The 17,382-nt window shown below is 37.9% G+C and overlaps 1 long non-coding RNA gene across 1 annotated transcript in view; it reads right to left on the bottom strand.

Annotated features, from left to right (window-relative positions):
- Positions 1-482: 482 nt before the first annotated feature.
- Positions 483-17,382, bottom strand: part of LOC306643905 — a 33,433-nt gene continuing 16,533 nt past the window's right edge. Inside the window, exon 6 of the long non-coding RNA XR_013759105.1 lies at positions 483-1,508. This is a non-coding gene — a long non-coding RNA (uncharacterized lncRNA). The remainder of the gene's footprint in view (positions 1,509-17,382) is intronic.

Raw genomic sequence — 17,382 nt, 5'->3', positions numbered from 1 at the left:
TTTTTTTTTTTTTGTGGTGCTGGGGATCAAACCCAGCAAGGCAAGCACTCTATTGACTGAGCCATCTCCCCAGCCCAGACACTGGATTTCCAATCATCTTGGGTAGGTGAAAGCGCTAAGCCCAATTTAATATGATATTAAAAAAAGAAATCTGACATTCCTTGTATCTGAATGTCGAAGAGAAAGTTACCATGATTCTGTTGTCATATTTCATCTCCATCATAGTATTTCTCTCCATATTATTTGGACTTATAATTTTCAGACCCTTCTTCCATGTGAATTCCTAAGAGTTACCAGTGTCAAGAACAGGTTTTGTCATTTCCTTTAAAAAAAAAATTTTTTTTAGTTGTAGATGGAAATGATACCTTTATTTTATTTATTTTTAACGTAGTGCTAAGGGTCTAACCCAGTGCCTCACATATGCTAGGCAAATGCTCTACCACTGAGCTACCACCACAGCCCTGGTTTTGACATTTTCAATAACAACTTTCTATTGAAAGGAAAGGGAGGAGAAAATGGAGTAAACTGAAACCACTTTTTTATTAAGATAAGTTCTCTATTCTCTTTTTAAACACCTTCTCTTTCTTAACTGATTTGGCATATGACCCTTCATCTATCTTTCACAAGAATCCAACAGATTATAGTGTTTTTGTGGCTGGGCACAGTGTGGATGCCTATAATCCCAGCAGCTTGGGAGGCTGAGGCAGGAGGATAGAGAGTTCAAAGCCAGCCTCAGCAAAAGTGAGGCACTGAGTAACTCAGTGAGACTAAATAAAATACAAAATAGGGCTGAGGATGTGGCTCAGTGGTTAAGTGCCCCTGAGTTCAATTCCCAGTACCCCCCTCAAAAAAGAAAAAAATAAGTGTTTTTGCAGATGCATACACACATTATGCATGTACAAAAACTGTGTTATTGGGAACAATCTCTTTAGTCAGGCTTAATTAAATTGATTTTAATCTTATGCTACACAGGGAATATGCAACCTTTATCTTTTTAAAAATCTTTTGATCTTAAAAAAGAAAGAGAAAAAAAAACTTTTAAAGGTAATGACATATACTTTTTTTTCTATATTCAGATTTCTCAGAAGTGTGCTGTCTTTGCTCTCTTTTAAGCAGAAGTTATTTCATCCCAGTAATAAGAGTTAAAAGGGGTGGGGGTTCCTGCCTTTTTGCTAATCAAGATTGCTAATTTATTTTTATCCAATATGAGAACAAAGAGCCTCTGCACACTTAAATTCTGTCTTTTCCCTCATGTTGCCTTTAAATGCTATAGTCATTTTATTCTTCCCAGTAACCATCTGGTTACTTTACTTGGTAGAAAGCCCAAACTAAATTTCAGTATTTGACATAATCACAGCATAAATGTGTGATCATTTGTATATCTTAAGACTGTAACTACAAAGATTATTTCTCATTGACTATACCATTTCCAGGGATGGAGTGCAGGATCAGACTGATAGAGCTGTATCCAAAGAGCCAACCAACATGTAGTCCCTGTAGAAGGCCGTCTTCTACAAAAACAATACTAAATAACCACTTCTATAACTATTTTGTACATATTCAGAAATTATATCACAACTAAAATAATGTTATAAATAGAATTATCTCCCAAAAGTCAAGGACTCAAGAAGAACCAAATCAGAAGCAGCCACTAAAACCTAAACCACCATAATCCCCAATGTGCTTCTAAAATAGTCAATCCTCCCATGGGCTGCCCTAGCAAGCTCAACTGAGGTCATTGGCCCAATTTCACCCACTCCTGGCTAGGTATAGACCAATCTACAATAAGTTTCAAGAGCCTAACCTGTTGATCCTCTATGACCCAGTCATTCCATGTAAAGTATAATCCTAAATTTCCAGAAAGTTCACTAAAATGGTTGACAGGTCAGTTACAGGTACTGTACTGAATTCTATGCATTATAAACCATGTCAGATATTGAAAATAATAAAGTCATTGCTTGCTCTTGGGGACTTTAAAATTGACCAGAAATCCTATATTTGTCATTGTCTGAATATCTACTATGTGCCAGGTACTCTACTAAGCATTTTATATGTTATCTCACTTAACATTATAGCCTATAAAGTACAAGTAGTACTATTCGCTTCTCCTACTTAAGTGATTGAGTAATTTGCCCTAAATTGTACAGCTAAGAAACACTTCTGAGACTCAAATCCAGAGCTAAATGTCTCCAAATTTTGTGCTTTACTTACTAAACCACATTATAACATCAAAAACATCAAATATAAGCAATAGAGGAAGGCATAAATAAATTAATATCAATAAGTTGGATATGCAGTCATTAAAAGTGATATCTGTGACAATTTGTCACAACACAGAAAAAATGCTTGTATATAAAATAAAAATACAAATAGGATGTGAATTTGCACCTGAAGTATGAGGGAAAAAAACGGGCTTTTGTATATAAACCAGAGAAAACAAGTCTTAAAAATTTGTCTTTGTTTTTGTTTTGTTTTTTTGTTTTTGTTTTGTTTAGTGGGCACTAGATCATCTTTTTTCTTTTTTTGTACTGGGGATTGAATTCAGGGGTACTTAAACACTGAACCACACCCCCAGCCTTTTTTAGTTTTTATTTTGAGACAGGGTCTCACTAAGTTACTGAAGCTGGCCTCACATTTAAAATTCTCCCTTCTCAGCCTCTTAGTCAATGGGATTATAGGCATGGGTCACCACACCTGGCACTAGATCATCTTTCCCGTAACAGTTATTAAAGAAAAAAAAAGCAAACAAACCTAATTTCATTCTCCTATTTTCTTTCTCTCACCTAACCTGTATATGAAACCATAAGAAGTACGTAACTGGTTTCTGTATTAGTCAGGATTCTCCAGAGGGACAGAACAAAAGGGGGTAATGGATGGATGGATGGATGGATGGATAGATAGATAGATAAGTAGATAGAAATGAAAGGGGATTTATTACAGGAATTGGCTGATGTGATTATAAAGGCTGAGAAGTCCCATATCAGGTGGTCTGCAGTTTGAAACCCTTGGGATGCTAATAGTGTGACTCAGTCCAAATCTAAAGGACTCAGACCCAGAGAAGCTGGCAACGTAATGTTCAATCTGAGGCCAAAGGCCTAGAACCTGGTGGGGGCACTGGTGTAAGTCCTAGAGTAGTAAGGTCAGAAAGCCTGGATGTTCTGGGGCAGAAGAAGAGTTCTCCAGCCCCAGAACAGAGAAAAAAGGAAACTGTCTTTTCTTTGCTCTTTTTTTTTTTTTTTTTTCAGTGCTAGGGTTTAAACAGGGCTTTATGCATGTTTAGCAAGTGCTTCATCACTGAGCTATATTCCTAACCCCACTTTTCTGCCTTTGTTGTTATTATTGTTGTGTAGCTATCTGGGTCCCTAGTTGATTAGATAGTGCCCACCCATAACCCAGGAAGATCTTTCCCCTTCAGTCTTCAGATTGACATACCAATCTTCTCTGGAAACACCCTCACAGACACATTCAGAAATAATGCTTTGCCAATTCTCTAGAAATTCTCTTAATCCAAACAAAACTATCCCTCACAGTTTTTGGAAATATTCTAAACTTGATTTTGAGATTTATCTATGTTGATACATATGGTTCCAATTTATTCTCTTTCACTGCTACACAACATTTTCAATTTTTCATCATTATAAACAATGATGCATAGACTGTTCCTTGTGCCCACGTGTGAGGATTTCTCAAGAGTGCAACTGTTCAGTCATAGTATATGTAGATCTTCAATTATATTAGATCATGCCAAAATTGCTTTCCACAACGTTTTACCAACATATGCTGCTACAAGCATCCTCTGAAGGTCCGTTATTCCAGAACTTTGTCAATCATTTGTATGGCTAAATTTTTTGTTGATGTTGTTGTTCTGGGGTTTGAACCCAGGAGTGCTTTATGATTGAGCTACATAACTAGACCTTTTTTATTTTTTATTTGAGACTGAGTCTCACTAAGTTACTGATGGTCTCACTAAAATATTGAGACTGACCTTGAACTTGTGATCCTTCTGCTTTGGCCTCCCAAGTCACTGGGATTATAGTCATGTATCACCATGCCCAGCTATTGGCTAGATTTTTTTTTTTTAAGTTTGTCAATCAGAGAGTGTGTAATGTTCTTAATAGAGCTATTAAATAAGATTCTAAATACTTATATTTGCAAAGAGAAAGACAAATTCATTTACCTCTTAGTTGCCACAAAACTGTGGTTCTGGATCCTTAGTATTCTTCATCTAACAGGGGTTCAGGAATCTGCCTACTGATGCATGCAGACGTCTGAAGATCATGTGCTGAGGAATGTGGCCACAGTGCTTTGCATGTACTTGAGATCATTGTTAGAACAGTTATCCTAAGTATATTTAGTGGTTTTATTATGTTCTCCCCAGCTAGAACATGGGCTGCTGAGCAGCAAAGACAAATTCTATGCACAGTTTTGTATCCCTAGGACCCAGGTCACATAGAGAACTCAATGAGTGTTCAAGGATATAAAGAAGGAAGGGAAGTAGGAATGACAATTTTTTTCTTGCTCAGTCTGCGTCAGAGCTTAAGTGTCTGGAGACACATGAAGTTTGTTTATTTAAAAAATGCAAGTCATGCACATATTCTTTTGGATATGTATTTTGGATAAGGTAACTTGGTAATATTCTTTATACACAAATAATTTCCAACTTGGACATAATGTCATAATGACATATAAAAATGGACATAATGATATATCAAAGCCTTCCATTGCATAGCATTTTCTCTCAGAAGAAATATGCATTGAATACATTCAGAGAAAGGTGCTTTCTGAAACTGGTAAATGATCAGATGCTGGCCGGGAGGGATAAACAAGAAATCATAGTTGGAAATCATCTACCCAAGTGCCTCAGTTTATAGAAAAGGAAATATGTGGATGTGCTGTGCTTATAGATGATACATCAAAAAGCAGAGTTGGCCAGGGACCAACAGTGAGGCTGTGACCACATGTCCCCATTCCAAGGTCACTTCTCTAGCAATCGTTCATAATTATAATCCAGAGTTTATGACTGTCTCCCTGCAGCCATTGTGTAGCCCCTTAGGAAAAAAGTCCTTAACCCCGGGGTCCATGGAGAAGACCTAACAGCCCTAACAATTTTAGCAGCCCTAACCATGTGTATGCCTATAGATACACACGGTTACCTTACATCATTATGGCATTTCCCTCCCACTCTTCAAGCATGCACACTCCCCTCTGCCTCCAGCTAATCTTTAATGCAGTTTCCTGCACACTCAGTATCTTGGCTGCCTATGAACATCAAGGAAATGGCTGAATTCCCTCTCTGGGTGAGGCCGAAGAAAGAAGAAATACCATAAACAGCACTAATTCAATAAAAGAAACTGAAACTAGACAAAGAATGAAATCACCATCTCCCTTTTGTCTACCTGGAACTCCCCCAAATCATTTTAAGAGCTTTGGAGTTGCATGAAATGTGGAATTAGGTTTTGGGCTCGCTCTAAGGATGAAGGGACACTACAGTTGCTGATTCTCAAAGATCTGTCTCTAGCCCTAACCTTGGATCCAATGCCTACTCAATTTCCCCTCTTAAGTGTTTAATAAGTAACACTAATTTAAAATGGCCAAGAACCAAATTTGACTCCACCCACTAAACATGCTCCTTTCTCACGATCTTCCCCACCTCAGTTAATAGCCCCACATCTATTCAGAGGTTCAAGCTCCAAATTTACAAGTCATCCTTCATCCTCTCTTTCTTTCATCTTCCACACCCAAGCTATCAGCAGGCATTGTCAGTCCCTCCTCCAAAACATCTCCCAAGTCTGGACACTATTCATCTTCTCTGCACATCTCCACTGATCCCACCCAGGTCGCAGCCACTGCTCCTCAATTGAACTAGTGTAAAAATCTTCTAACTAGTTGCCTTGCCTCTAAACTGGCCCCCAAAGCCCTTTTTAGTACACAGTGATAACAGCTTGCTAGAGGTGTGCTTGGGAGTCCAACTCAGATCAGACCATACTGCCATTTACAGTCGTCCATGGTTTCTCATTGCAATCCAGACAACTTTCTGTGGCCTGGACACCCAGTCCTGCCTGACCCTCAGACCTCACTTCCTTCTACCCTTTCATCGTTCATGCAATGTCAGCCACACCAGCCCCACTCTCTCTCTCTCTCTCTCTCTCTCTCTCTCTCTTTCTCTCTCTCTCTGTTTCTCTCTCTCTCTGTTTCTCTCTCTCTCTCTGTTTCTCTCTCTCTCTCTCTCTCTGTTTCTCTCTCTCTCTCTCTCTCTCTCTCTCACACACACACACACACACACACACACACACACGAAGCTCCTCATGCTTCAGAGGCTTTTTAGTTGCCATTCTTCATTTGTCTTCCTAGAATACTTTTCCCTCGAATTTTTGCATAGCTGTCCGACCCCCAAATATTTACCCTGTGGTTATTCTCTACTCTTTACCTTATTTTATTTCCTTGTGACCCTTATTCATGGTTTAATTACATAGTTTTCATATTTCTCTCCTCACTAGAATGCAAACTTCATGAAGGTAGAGATTTTTCACCCCAGCTCCTAGAATAGTAACCTGCACAGAGCAGTGCTCAAGAAGGCTGGGGATTTCTCTCAGTGGTAGAGGTCTTGCCTAACATGCCTGAGGCCCTGTGTTTGATCCTCAGCACTACCTAACACGAATAAAGGACACAAACAAAAACAGTGCTCAATAAAAATTTGTACAATGAATGCATTTGAATTTCACCTCTGTCTGCTTTCCCTCTACCTAAGGCTACTCCAGACTATGGCGTCTGGTAGAAGCTTCACTTATTAGAATTCAAGCCTTACTTATTAGAATTTTGTCATTTAACTCTTTCCCACAAGTCAGGTAAAATGGACCACAGGTCCATGTCGATGCCTTTTTCCAGTTTAACTTTGCCAGTTCCCCTGGAAAAAGCAGAGGCCTCACTAGAGCTGGTAGAGGCCTGAGGAAACTTTACACAAGGGGGAAGTTTCATTCTTTTGAAATAACCAGTTTCTGCTCTTGGCCATTTCATTTTATCTTCATCAACATTTTCCCAGAGGGAGAAACCTTTTTGTTTTTAGTGACTAACATTAGTTTTTTACTTATCTTTTCAATATTGCTCACTGAGTTCTAATAACTGACATAAATGTGCGCACACACGTGTGTGTGTGTGTGTGTGTGTGTGTGTGTGTGTATGGCAATGATGAGGGCCTGGACTTTTTAGTTGGTGTGTGTGTGTGTGTGTGTGTGTGTGTGTGTGTATAGCAATGATGAGGGCCTGGACTTTTTCGTTGTTGGAAATGCTGTGTTCTGATAGTCCATGATGCACATTCAAGGGCCTACAAATTATAGCAATAGTTCTTGTAGTGAAAGGATGTTGTGCATGTTTATTTGTCTCTGTGGGTTTTTTTTTTTTTTTTTTTTTTGGTGTTGGAGATTGAACTCAGGGCTTTGTGTATACAAGGCAGCATGTTTATTATTTATATTCCATAGATTTTGTATTTGCTCTTAAGTAAATACTTGTACCTTAGTTCAATAGATTCTGCAGCGGATATACACAAAAACACAACTGAACTGTCATCAAACTCTAAATGACTGAAAGTAAATGGACATGTATGTTTTAATTATTTATACACACATACATGTACATACATAGACACATTATATATGCATGTATATGTGGATGTGTAATGACCCTGGGCCTCAAGAGAGTGTTCTCCATTCTTCTGTTAGACCAGAAAGGTATTTGTTGTGTTGAGGGAGATCCTTGTACCCATAACCCTCAAGTGATTCCTCAGCACAGCTTAGAGGTGATGTTTCTCCCAGAGTACACCCTGAGTCATTACCTGTATCTCTTCTGAGATCTGGAGTGTAAAAGGGCATTCCCAGCTCTCCCCCATCCAGGTAGGAGAATTAGAAGAGGCAGAGATGAAGGAGGGAAGGAAAGGAAGAGAAATTGTTAAGAGGAAAAGGGCACAGGAGCCAATTCTTCCCTTCCCTAATTACAGTTAGAGGAAGGCAGCCTGAGGGCCTTTTAATTAACTCCCTTTTAAGGTCTGGCAAGGATAAAATGTATTGCATTTAGATATGCTGACTTCCGTGGCTTAAATAGCTTGCTTTTTTTTTTTTTTTTTTTTTTTTTAATAGCTTGCTTTTTCTAAGAGGAATACAGAATTGGGGAAGAAATTTTAAAGGAAAAGTTTTTCTTGCTTTTATTCTTTTCATAAAGAGAATATGAGAGAGAAATTAAAATACTATAAAATAGTAATACCATTTTCTCCCAGTCGCTAATATCCTACATTAATGTATCTGGGTGTCACAGGGGATGGAGCTATAACAGTGTTATTATGGACTGATTTATGTCCCCCCCCCCAAGTCCCTTCATCTTTCAAAGCCTCATTCCTCAGTGATGGTATTGGGAGGTAATTAGGTTTAGCAGAGATCATGAGAGTGCAGCCCCGTGATAGGATTAGTGCCAGGATATCACACATGTAGCCATGTTCTTTAGGCTTATCTTGGCTTTAAGTTTCTTAGACTTCCCTATTTTTTATTTTTATTTATATATTTTTGGTACCAGGGATTGAACCCAGAGGCGCTTACACAGCCCCAGTCCTTTTTTTTTTTTTTTTTTTTTTTTTTTTTTTGAGTCAGGGCCTTGCTAAGTTGCTGAGGCTGGCTCTGAATTCATGATCCTCCTGCATCAGCCTTCCAAGCCACTGGGATTACAGGCATACACCACCTTGCCTGCCTGTCAATTTACCTTGACAATTTTGAGGGGTATTGGCCTGGTATGTTTTGAATGTTCCTCAGCTGGAATTTCTCTGATGTTTTTCTCATAATTCGACTGTGATTATGAATTATTGGAAGAAAGACCACAGAAGTAAAGAGTGATTCTTATCACATAATGGAAGAGTGTATGCTACCCACCTGACTTAGACTGCTGATGTTGACCTTGATCTCCTGGCTGTAATTCCAAGTCATTTATTGATTTCTCACTCTCACTTCTGGCATCCTACATCAGGTTTCACCTAATATGCCTCCCGGGGCCCTCCCCCAGACTCCATTTCTCATTAGCATTATCCCCACAGTCTCAGTTCTAAGCTGTCAGCCCCCTCTCAGCATCCTCCACCACACCATCAAAGTTGTTTCTGAAAACAAAGCCATAATTATATTCTATCTCTGGTCAAATATCCCCACTTAGGAACAAAATCTTTGTTTTAGCTGGAAAATAAGGCCCAAAGTTTTCAGGATTGCTTTGGACCCTTTTCCTCAATCTGAACACAAGCTACTTGCCAGTTTGTCTCCAATCCTGAGCTCTAGGTACCCAACTTGCTCTTCTTGCTCACACCTTTCACTCATCACGCTTCATTGATTACTGTTTATCAAATTTCTCTTCTGTGCCAGTCATTTTCTAGGTCCAGTCACACAAAAACTACTAAGAAAGGGTCCCCTGCACTCAAGGAGTATGGTGCAGTTGGAATGAGAAACATAGTAACCAGATAATTGCAGGGCTGTGAGATAGATGAGAAGCATTAATTTGGACAAGTACAAATTGCAAAGGGGGCATTTAGGCTGAAACTGTAGCCCCAGAACTTAGGGGAGAGTACACAAAGGAAGTATTATCTGAGCAAAGATTTGGAGAAAGACAAAAGTTCATCAACAAGAGCCCAAGGGAATGTCTAGGCATGAGGGTACAGCATGCTAAGGAGTGAGGCATGGCCATTAAGCAATTTAATAGGTAAGTATTGGCAAAAGAGGAATAAGAGCTATATCGTGGCAAAACAAGCTAAGGAACTTGGATTTTAACCCACGGAAGAGTGTTTTTAAGCGGCAGGTCTTGAAATCTATTCAGTGAGTGATTATTGGCTGTGATTATTTTTAAATGAGACAGAATAGAGGAGAAAATTAGTCTTGAGAAAATTTTATTTCTTTTACCACATATAAAAATGTCTGTTATTCCCTGGTTTACAACATAAGTCATACTTTATAACCTGAATCACCTTTACACAAGTGTGGAAAATACTGCTGCATAGAGGTGTTGCAAGTATGTTTAGCAAGGATATGTTTTCAAACAGTGTTTCTCAAACCTTCTTAAAGATAGTAACAAATCAGCATCCTTGTTAGAACATAAATTCCTTGGTCCCAACCCAGATGCATAGAGTCAGAATTTCCAGAGGGAAGCCTGGTAGTTTGCATTAGTAATGGGCACCCTTATGAGGGGAGCTTTGGGACCTGGTAGTCTCATAGCAGAACAGAAAATAGATTAGAATGAGAAGAAACTAGAAGAGCAGGTGGAAGATAATTGCTATTGCCTAAAGGACAGCAAGGCTTGAACCAAGGCAAACAGCAAGGGGAGACAGAGAAGAAGCTAGCCTCAGAGGTCTTTAGGATGCAGACTGTCAAACAGTGGAGCAGCAGGACACAGGAGCACCTAGGCCTTAAAGGATTGTCTCCTGAATGCCTTTGTGGACATTGGGAATGTGAGACAGAGTAGGTTCCAAGAAAAATAATGAGCTGTTTTTGGACTTGTTGAGTTTGAGGTAAAATCTATAATGTGGAGTGAACACACAGTTCTGGAGACTATAGGATAGAGGTCAGGGTCAGAGATAAAAATTTACGAATCATTAGCAGGGAGGTTAGATCATAAAAAATGAGATTCCCCAGGAAAGTAGGTGGAGTCCAAAGGGCCAAGCATGACATATGGAGGGCTTGAGCACTCACTGCTTCTCCTCATCAACCTTCAACCTCCTTCCTTTTCTGTCTCTTTTCATGCCTAACACATCTTACAAAAGACCTTCTCCCCAACTCTCACCACCTAGACACAATTAACATTGGCCCTGAGCTATGGCATCTACTGGTCCTCTTCTCCATCAAATCTCCAATCATTCTGGATGAAGGCTGGTGACCCACTTGCCTTTTAACCCACCAGAGGCAGCGACATGTCTGGATTCCTAGCACCAAGCACAGAGGAGGCATTCAATAAATGTTTGTGACATGGTGAAGATTTAAGGATAATTCATTATTTTGTACTTTTAATTCTAATGCTTGAAGTACAAATAAATTTATTCAAATGGTAGCTACTGACCTATTATAAATTATTGCTGAGTCACTGGTATTATAGCATGCGCCACTGCATCCAGCTTAATATCTAACATGTTTTGACAAAATTAATCTTTTATCAGAATCAGTGTGTACTTTGTATAATCAAAAAATTAGGCATTTGATTTTTTAAAACATTTTATTATGGAAATTTTAATGCTAATACCATAATATAATAATAATACACCTCCATGTACCCATTATCTAACATCAATAATCATCAACCCGGGGACAATTCTGCTCATCTCCACCCCCCTACCTCATTGCATCTTATTTTAAAGCAAATCTTGGAGACTTTATCATTTCATCAGCAGAATAGAAGGCTTTTAAACATAACCATAGTATTAATATCCAATCTATAAAATTAACAGTCATCAAATATATAGTCACTGTTCAAATGGTCAATTTTCTCATAAATGTAATTTCTTTCACAGTTTTAAAAAATTAAGATCCAAATAAGGCCCACAGGTTGCAATTGGTTGATATGCTTTTTTAATTTAATTTTTAATTTGTTGTAATTAGTTGTGCATGACAGTAGAATGCACTTATGCATTTTGATAAATCATATATAAATGGTGTTGATATGCTTTTAAATCTCTTGATCTATAGGGTCCTCTCCCTTTTTTGCAAATTAATTATTAAAGAGATCGGGTCATTTGTTCTATAGAGTTTCTTACAGTCTGCTTTTCTGTCATTTGCATTCCTTTAGCATAGTATAATATGTTTCTCTGTCCTCTAAATTTTCTGAAATTGGTAATTGGAATGAGAGGTTTGATGAGATTCAAGTTTACTTCTTTGGCAAGTCTTCATAAGTGGGGCATATTCTTCCCTTGACAAACAGGAGGCACATATTTTCAGGCTGTCTCTGGTTTTCTCCTGTTAGCAATTAGTTCATTAGTTTTTTAGGGGTTGTGAAAATGTGGCACAGACTGAACATTCCCAACCCCAAACCCCCAAGTTCAAAATGCTCTGAAATCCAAGTGGAGAGTTTCATACCTGACCACATGTGACTGGTCACAGTTAAAACGCAAACACACTAAAATCCAGTATCAAATTATCTTTGGGCTCTCTGTTTAAGGCGTGTAAGAAACATAAGTGCCTTTCATATTTAGACTTGGGTCACATCCCCAAGATATCTCATTATGTACAGTATATGCAAATATTCCAAAATCTAAAAATATTCAAAATCTAAAACACTTCTGGTCCTACGAATTTCAGGTAAACAAGAATCAACCTATATTCTAACCCTATCCTTTTGTATTTACCAGCTGGATCAGTTCTAGAAAAAGGAATTTTACCTCATGTACAATTTAGTTACCCAGGGATATAGTTCACATTGGGAAGGCAGAAAAACATGGTAGCATTTATTTACCAGTTTTCAATTCAGTAATGAATTAGTTCCCAATTGGCAAATTCTTTGAGCATCATTATGAACTCACAGGTTTAAACATACTTGCTGTGTTATCTGTAATCATGATTGATGCTCAAATTGTCTTCTCTTTGGCCATCCAGAGCCTCTTTAAATAGGTTTGCAGGGCCTTTTGGAACAACCCTACTAGTCTTCAATAGCTTCCTCACCATCTATATGACAAGATGCTTCAGGTTTCTCTTGTTTGCTTCCTGTCCCAGACCTTGAATCAGCCATTTCTCCAGGTGGCCTGCCTCCTTTTGATGGAAAATATTATTGCTATATCTTGGTCAGTTCTCTGGGTGTATTTACTGCTTCTGAGCTGATTAGATGTTGACTTTGAAGTTTGGGATTTTTCAGACATACTGGTAGCTAACAGCACAGGCTCTAGAAGTAGATTACTTGGGTTTGCATCATTGCTTTACCACTTATTAAGCATGTGACATGGGATCAGTTTATCAATTTATCTGTGCTCCTCTGTTGTAAAATAGGAATAGTAATAGTGCTAAAATTCCTGGGATCCTGGTGAGGTCTAAATGAGGCAACTTATGTAAAGTGCTTAGAATAGGGTCTGGCACATAGGGATGTGTAAGACGGTTATTATTATTCCTACTATGAGTCTCTTTCTAGCCTTGTCACTGTTGCCTGTTCACACTGTCGGTCATCTGATATGCAACATGGACTTTTATTCATATCTAGTGAGTGATGTGACTTTTACTTTATTTGTACCTAGTGACACACTGATTTTTTTTTAACTATTCTTATGCGCCATCTGCAACATTTGTCCTACTAATGTGCTGCTCTAAAATGATGCAACACACACACATATTAGAACATTTCCTATGAAGGAATCCAAGTTCAACAAAACTAATGGCATTCATAAGGGCCCCAAGTGCCAATGTACTTCCTGCTTTTTCTCTTTGTGTGGAAAGGGGCAAATTGACAGAAATCTGGCTGGAAATAACGCAAGCAAGAAGTTAAGGTTTTACTTTGCACTGGGGTCTTTGCCAAGTCATATTTGTTGTGTCTTTCCTAGCTGAACAGAGGAAGCTATCAGGGGTGGCATTCTCCCAGAGCCTCCAGCTCCCTTTCTGATCAAATTGGCAGAGACAAAAGACACATCCCGGATCACACAAATCCTGATGCTTGTCCTGTCTGGAAGCCTACTGATATTATCCAACCTCGATCTATTAGCCTTTGCCATACAATTCCTGCTGGGAGCATTTAAAAGAGTTCAGAACTGCAGACACTGAATGGTCCAGAGTAAAGGCAGTGGAATGTAAGCAGCAGCCCTATGGGCTTTCTTTGGTGGCCCATTCGATCCCAACAAAGCTTCAAGGTCCTTTTTTTCTAAACCTGAAAATCCTGCAGAGCTCTAACAACAACATTCTCTACAGTGGTTATGATTTGCCTTCTTTAAAACAAAGGCATTTGTTTGCAGTTTCACATGCTTGCCTCAGTGACATATAATTGTGCTGTCATTGCATCAGCCATGCCAAACTGTCTGCAGCTTGCTGGCTAAAAATTCCCAGGATGCACGAAGGCCTATTATTGCTTAAAACTTACTCACTTGTTTTACTCTTTTTTTCCCCTCTCTCTTTCTCTCTCAAGCACTCAGTATTTTTGTTTGTCATTAAGATTACTTGGCATCTAAAGCAATTCAAAATATAATTGTTAAATCCAGATGTTTGTCAATAGGAAAGTGTGGATAAATGATAATGATATATTCATGTAATATCTATTGTTCTGTCACTAAAAATAATACAGTGAATCTTTGAGTACTAACACAGAAACTTACTTTTGACAGAAAAAAAAAAAAAAAAACAAGTTTCAAAATAGGGCTGTAGTTATAGAGCCTGGCATGCATGAGGCACTGGGTTTGGTCCTCAGCACCACATAAAAATAAATAAATAAAATAAAGGTATTGTGTCTATCTACAACTAAAAATATTTTTTTTTTAAAACAACAGTACGAAGGGCTGGGGCTGGGGCTTAGTGGTAGAGCACTCGCCTAGCACATGTGAGGCACTGGGTTCAATCCTCAGCACCACATAAAAATGAATAAATAAAGGTCCATTGACAACTAAAAAATATTTTTAAAAAAAGATTCTGTGGTTTTACAAAAAACAGTATGTATAGTAGGGTTGTATTTTAATAAGATAATAATATTATACATGTTGCCATATACACAGAAAAAAATCTGAAGATAATCCGGGTTGTTAATAGGGTTTATCTTCAGGGATGAAATTATTATAGACTTTTCCTATATATTTTTAAAGTCTGAATTTTACTTCTGAGTATTACTTTTTCAGTCAGAAAATATATATGTATTTATTTTGAAAATCAATGTAATAACTTGTTCAGAACACAGAACACATTACCAATTGTAATAATAATTTTAATGAGATTTTTAATGGTTGCTTCTCAGGCAAGTTGTATAATATTAGTAAACATCTATGGAAATAGAAGTTATTATTAAAGAAATGAAGTATTGAAACAGACTACCCTGTCTTCATTGGATTCAAAATACTTTAGTGTGTGTGTGTTTTTATTTATATATATATATATATTTTTTTTTTTTTTTTTTTTTTTTTTTTTTTGCAGTGCTGGGGATCGAACCCAGGGCCTTGTGCTTGCAAGGTGAACACTCTACTGACTGAGCTATCTCCCCAGCCCTAGTTATATTTTTATACAAAACTATATGGAATTTAAATTTGATAACTTTAGATCAACCAACCACATTCATTCACTAAACATATTTCTGTTGTATCATATGTGCCAGGCAATGTGCTAGACATGTAGCTGTATAGAGATGAAAATAATATACTTAGTTTCTATCCTCATTTTGTGTTATGAACAAGCCCTGTGTATATTCCAGAACATCTCAAAGTTAACTAGAAGAATCACTGTATATGAGCATATGAATAAATTATAAGCAAATTAATTATACTTCTGTTCAGATTTTTATTACTAAGGCTGATTTTTCATGTGACAAGAACAAAGTAACTGAAAAGATGATATATTTCAATAGCATTTTCAAATTTCACTAAATCATCACTCACTGTAGGATATCTGTTCATGTATCTTTTATCCCTAGATCAAATATAAAATAGGAAGAACATAAGTAGATGTGAAAGCTTATTATTCTTTCCTACTGGTATTTCAGTTTTAGATGTGAATCTGAATTCTAAAGACATAAAAAAAAAGGATAAGTCAAATTTTAAGACCAACTTCCTTAAAGATAAGATATTCTTATTTCATAACCTTAATTCCAGATCTTACCCATGTTTTGCAGTCCTTTCTTTGAAACAGATGAAGATTTAGGGGGAAAATGTAGAAAAGACGAAAAGGTCAAGTGAAATTGCATTGAGCTTGTATGTGTAGAATTGAAATTCCTTGAAGATGCCATATCCACCCTTACTCTAGGCCAGGGGTCAGCAAACTTTTGCTGTAAAGGGCCAGATGGTAAATGTTTAAGTTTCCGTGGGTCATGCACTGTCTGTCAGAATGACTCAACTCAGCTGTTGTAGGGTAAAAGCAGCCAAAGATGATATGTAAGCAAATGGTATGACTGTGTTTCAATAAAATTTGATTTATGGACACTAAAAATTACAATGTTATATTATTTCCACATTATGAAATATTCTTCCTTTGATTTTTTCATTCATTTAATAACTCAAAATTTATTCTTAGCTGACTTCACACAAGTCTGGTGGCAGGCTGGACTTGACCAGAGTCGGTTGTTGACCCAGCCCTAGGCCAGTACTTGGTACTTAGAATCTGCTCATTGTCTTTCACCTATTTTTCTTTTAAGATGTTTATTTTTCTAATTTATTTCATATAAGCTCTTTGTATTAATACCACCCTTACTTAATATCAAATGACAAATATTTTCTTATTCTCCTTTGTTCTTTTATCTTGTGTTCATGTTTATGATAGATAATCTTATTGTACTCAAAAGCTTTATTTTCTTTTGTATCTTATTTCTTTTCTCTTACACTTCAGATAAACTTTCCCATTTCAAGATTACATAAACAATTGTGTTTTTTTTTACTATTTGGAGGGTTATACTTTTAAATATTAAACTGTCAGGATTTGGAGTTCAGTCTGATGTATAAGCTAGGGATCCAAAGCAATGATTTTCTAAATAGCTCACCCATTTTACTTTATTGAAATCCTACTTAATCTTCATTCTCAGCTTAAGTGCATGCCCCACAGGAAGCCTTTTAGGAACCCCCAGTTGAAAGCAGGCTCTCCTTCCCCTGAATTCCTCACAGCTCCTCCTCTTCCTCCTTCCCCATGGCTTCTCTGTCATTCTCCTATTATATCTATGTATATCTCTTCTATTGCACCACACTATATGCTCCTTGAGAGCAGTGACTGAATCTTATTTATCTTTGTATCCCCTCATCCAGAGCCTTACACATTTATGGAAAGAAAGGGTAAGTGTTGGTAGCTCTAGGCCCTAAACCCCTAGACCCTGCTCCCTCTCCTAGAGGGAGAGAAATGAAAACTCACAGCCAGCATGGGACATCTGGGGGATTTTGTGGTGACCGGGAATGTAAGGCAGCTCTTATTTGAACAACAAGGCTGGTATTTATAGAACGAGGTCACGCACTTCGGGCTAAGCAGATACAAAGTGAGCAGAGATGTCAGTCATGCTCTGGGTAGATAAAGGGCTCTCTGGGCATCCCTCATATCTGTGAGCATCAGGAATGTCTGTGCCACTCCCTGGGCAAACAGGGATCCCAGAACAGGGTTTCTCACCCTTGGTCAACTATGATGACAAAAACAGGGATTGTGAAGTACTTCTGTGTGACTCGGAAAGACTTTAGTGGTATGGGTAAATGTGTACTAGATTCTGGACAGCCTCATCATGCCCTCAACTACCTTA

The sequence above is a fragment of the Sciurus vulgaris genome (assembly GCF_902686455.1).
Source record: "Sciurus vulgaris genome assembly, chromosome: 14".
In the NCBI taxonomy this organism is placed as follows: Eukaryota; Metazoa; Chordata; class Mammalia; order Rodentia; family Sciuridae; genus Sciurus; species Sciurus vulgaris.
The sequence above is the reverse complement of the archived record's forward strand: the minus strand, read 5'-3'. Positions and strand labels throughout refer to the sequence as shown.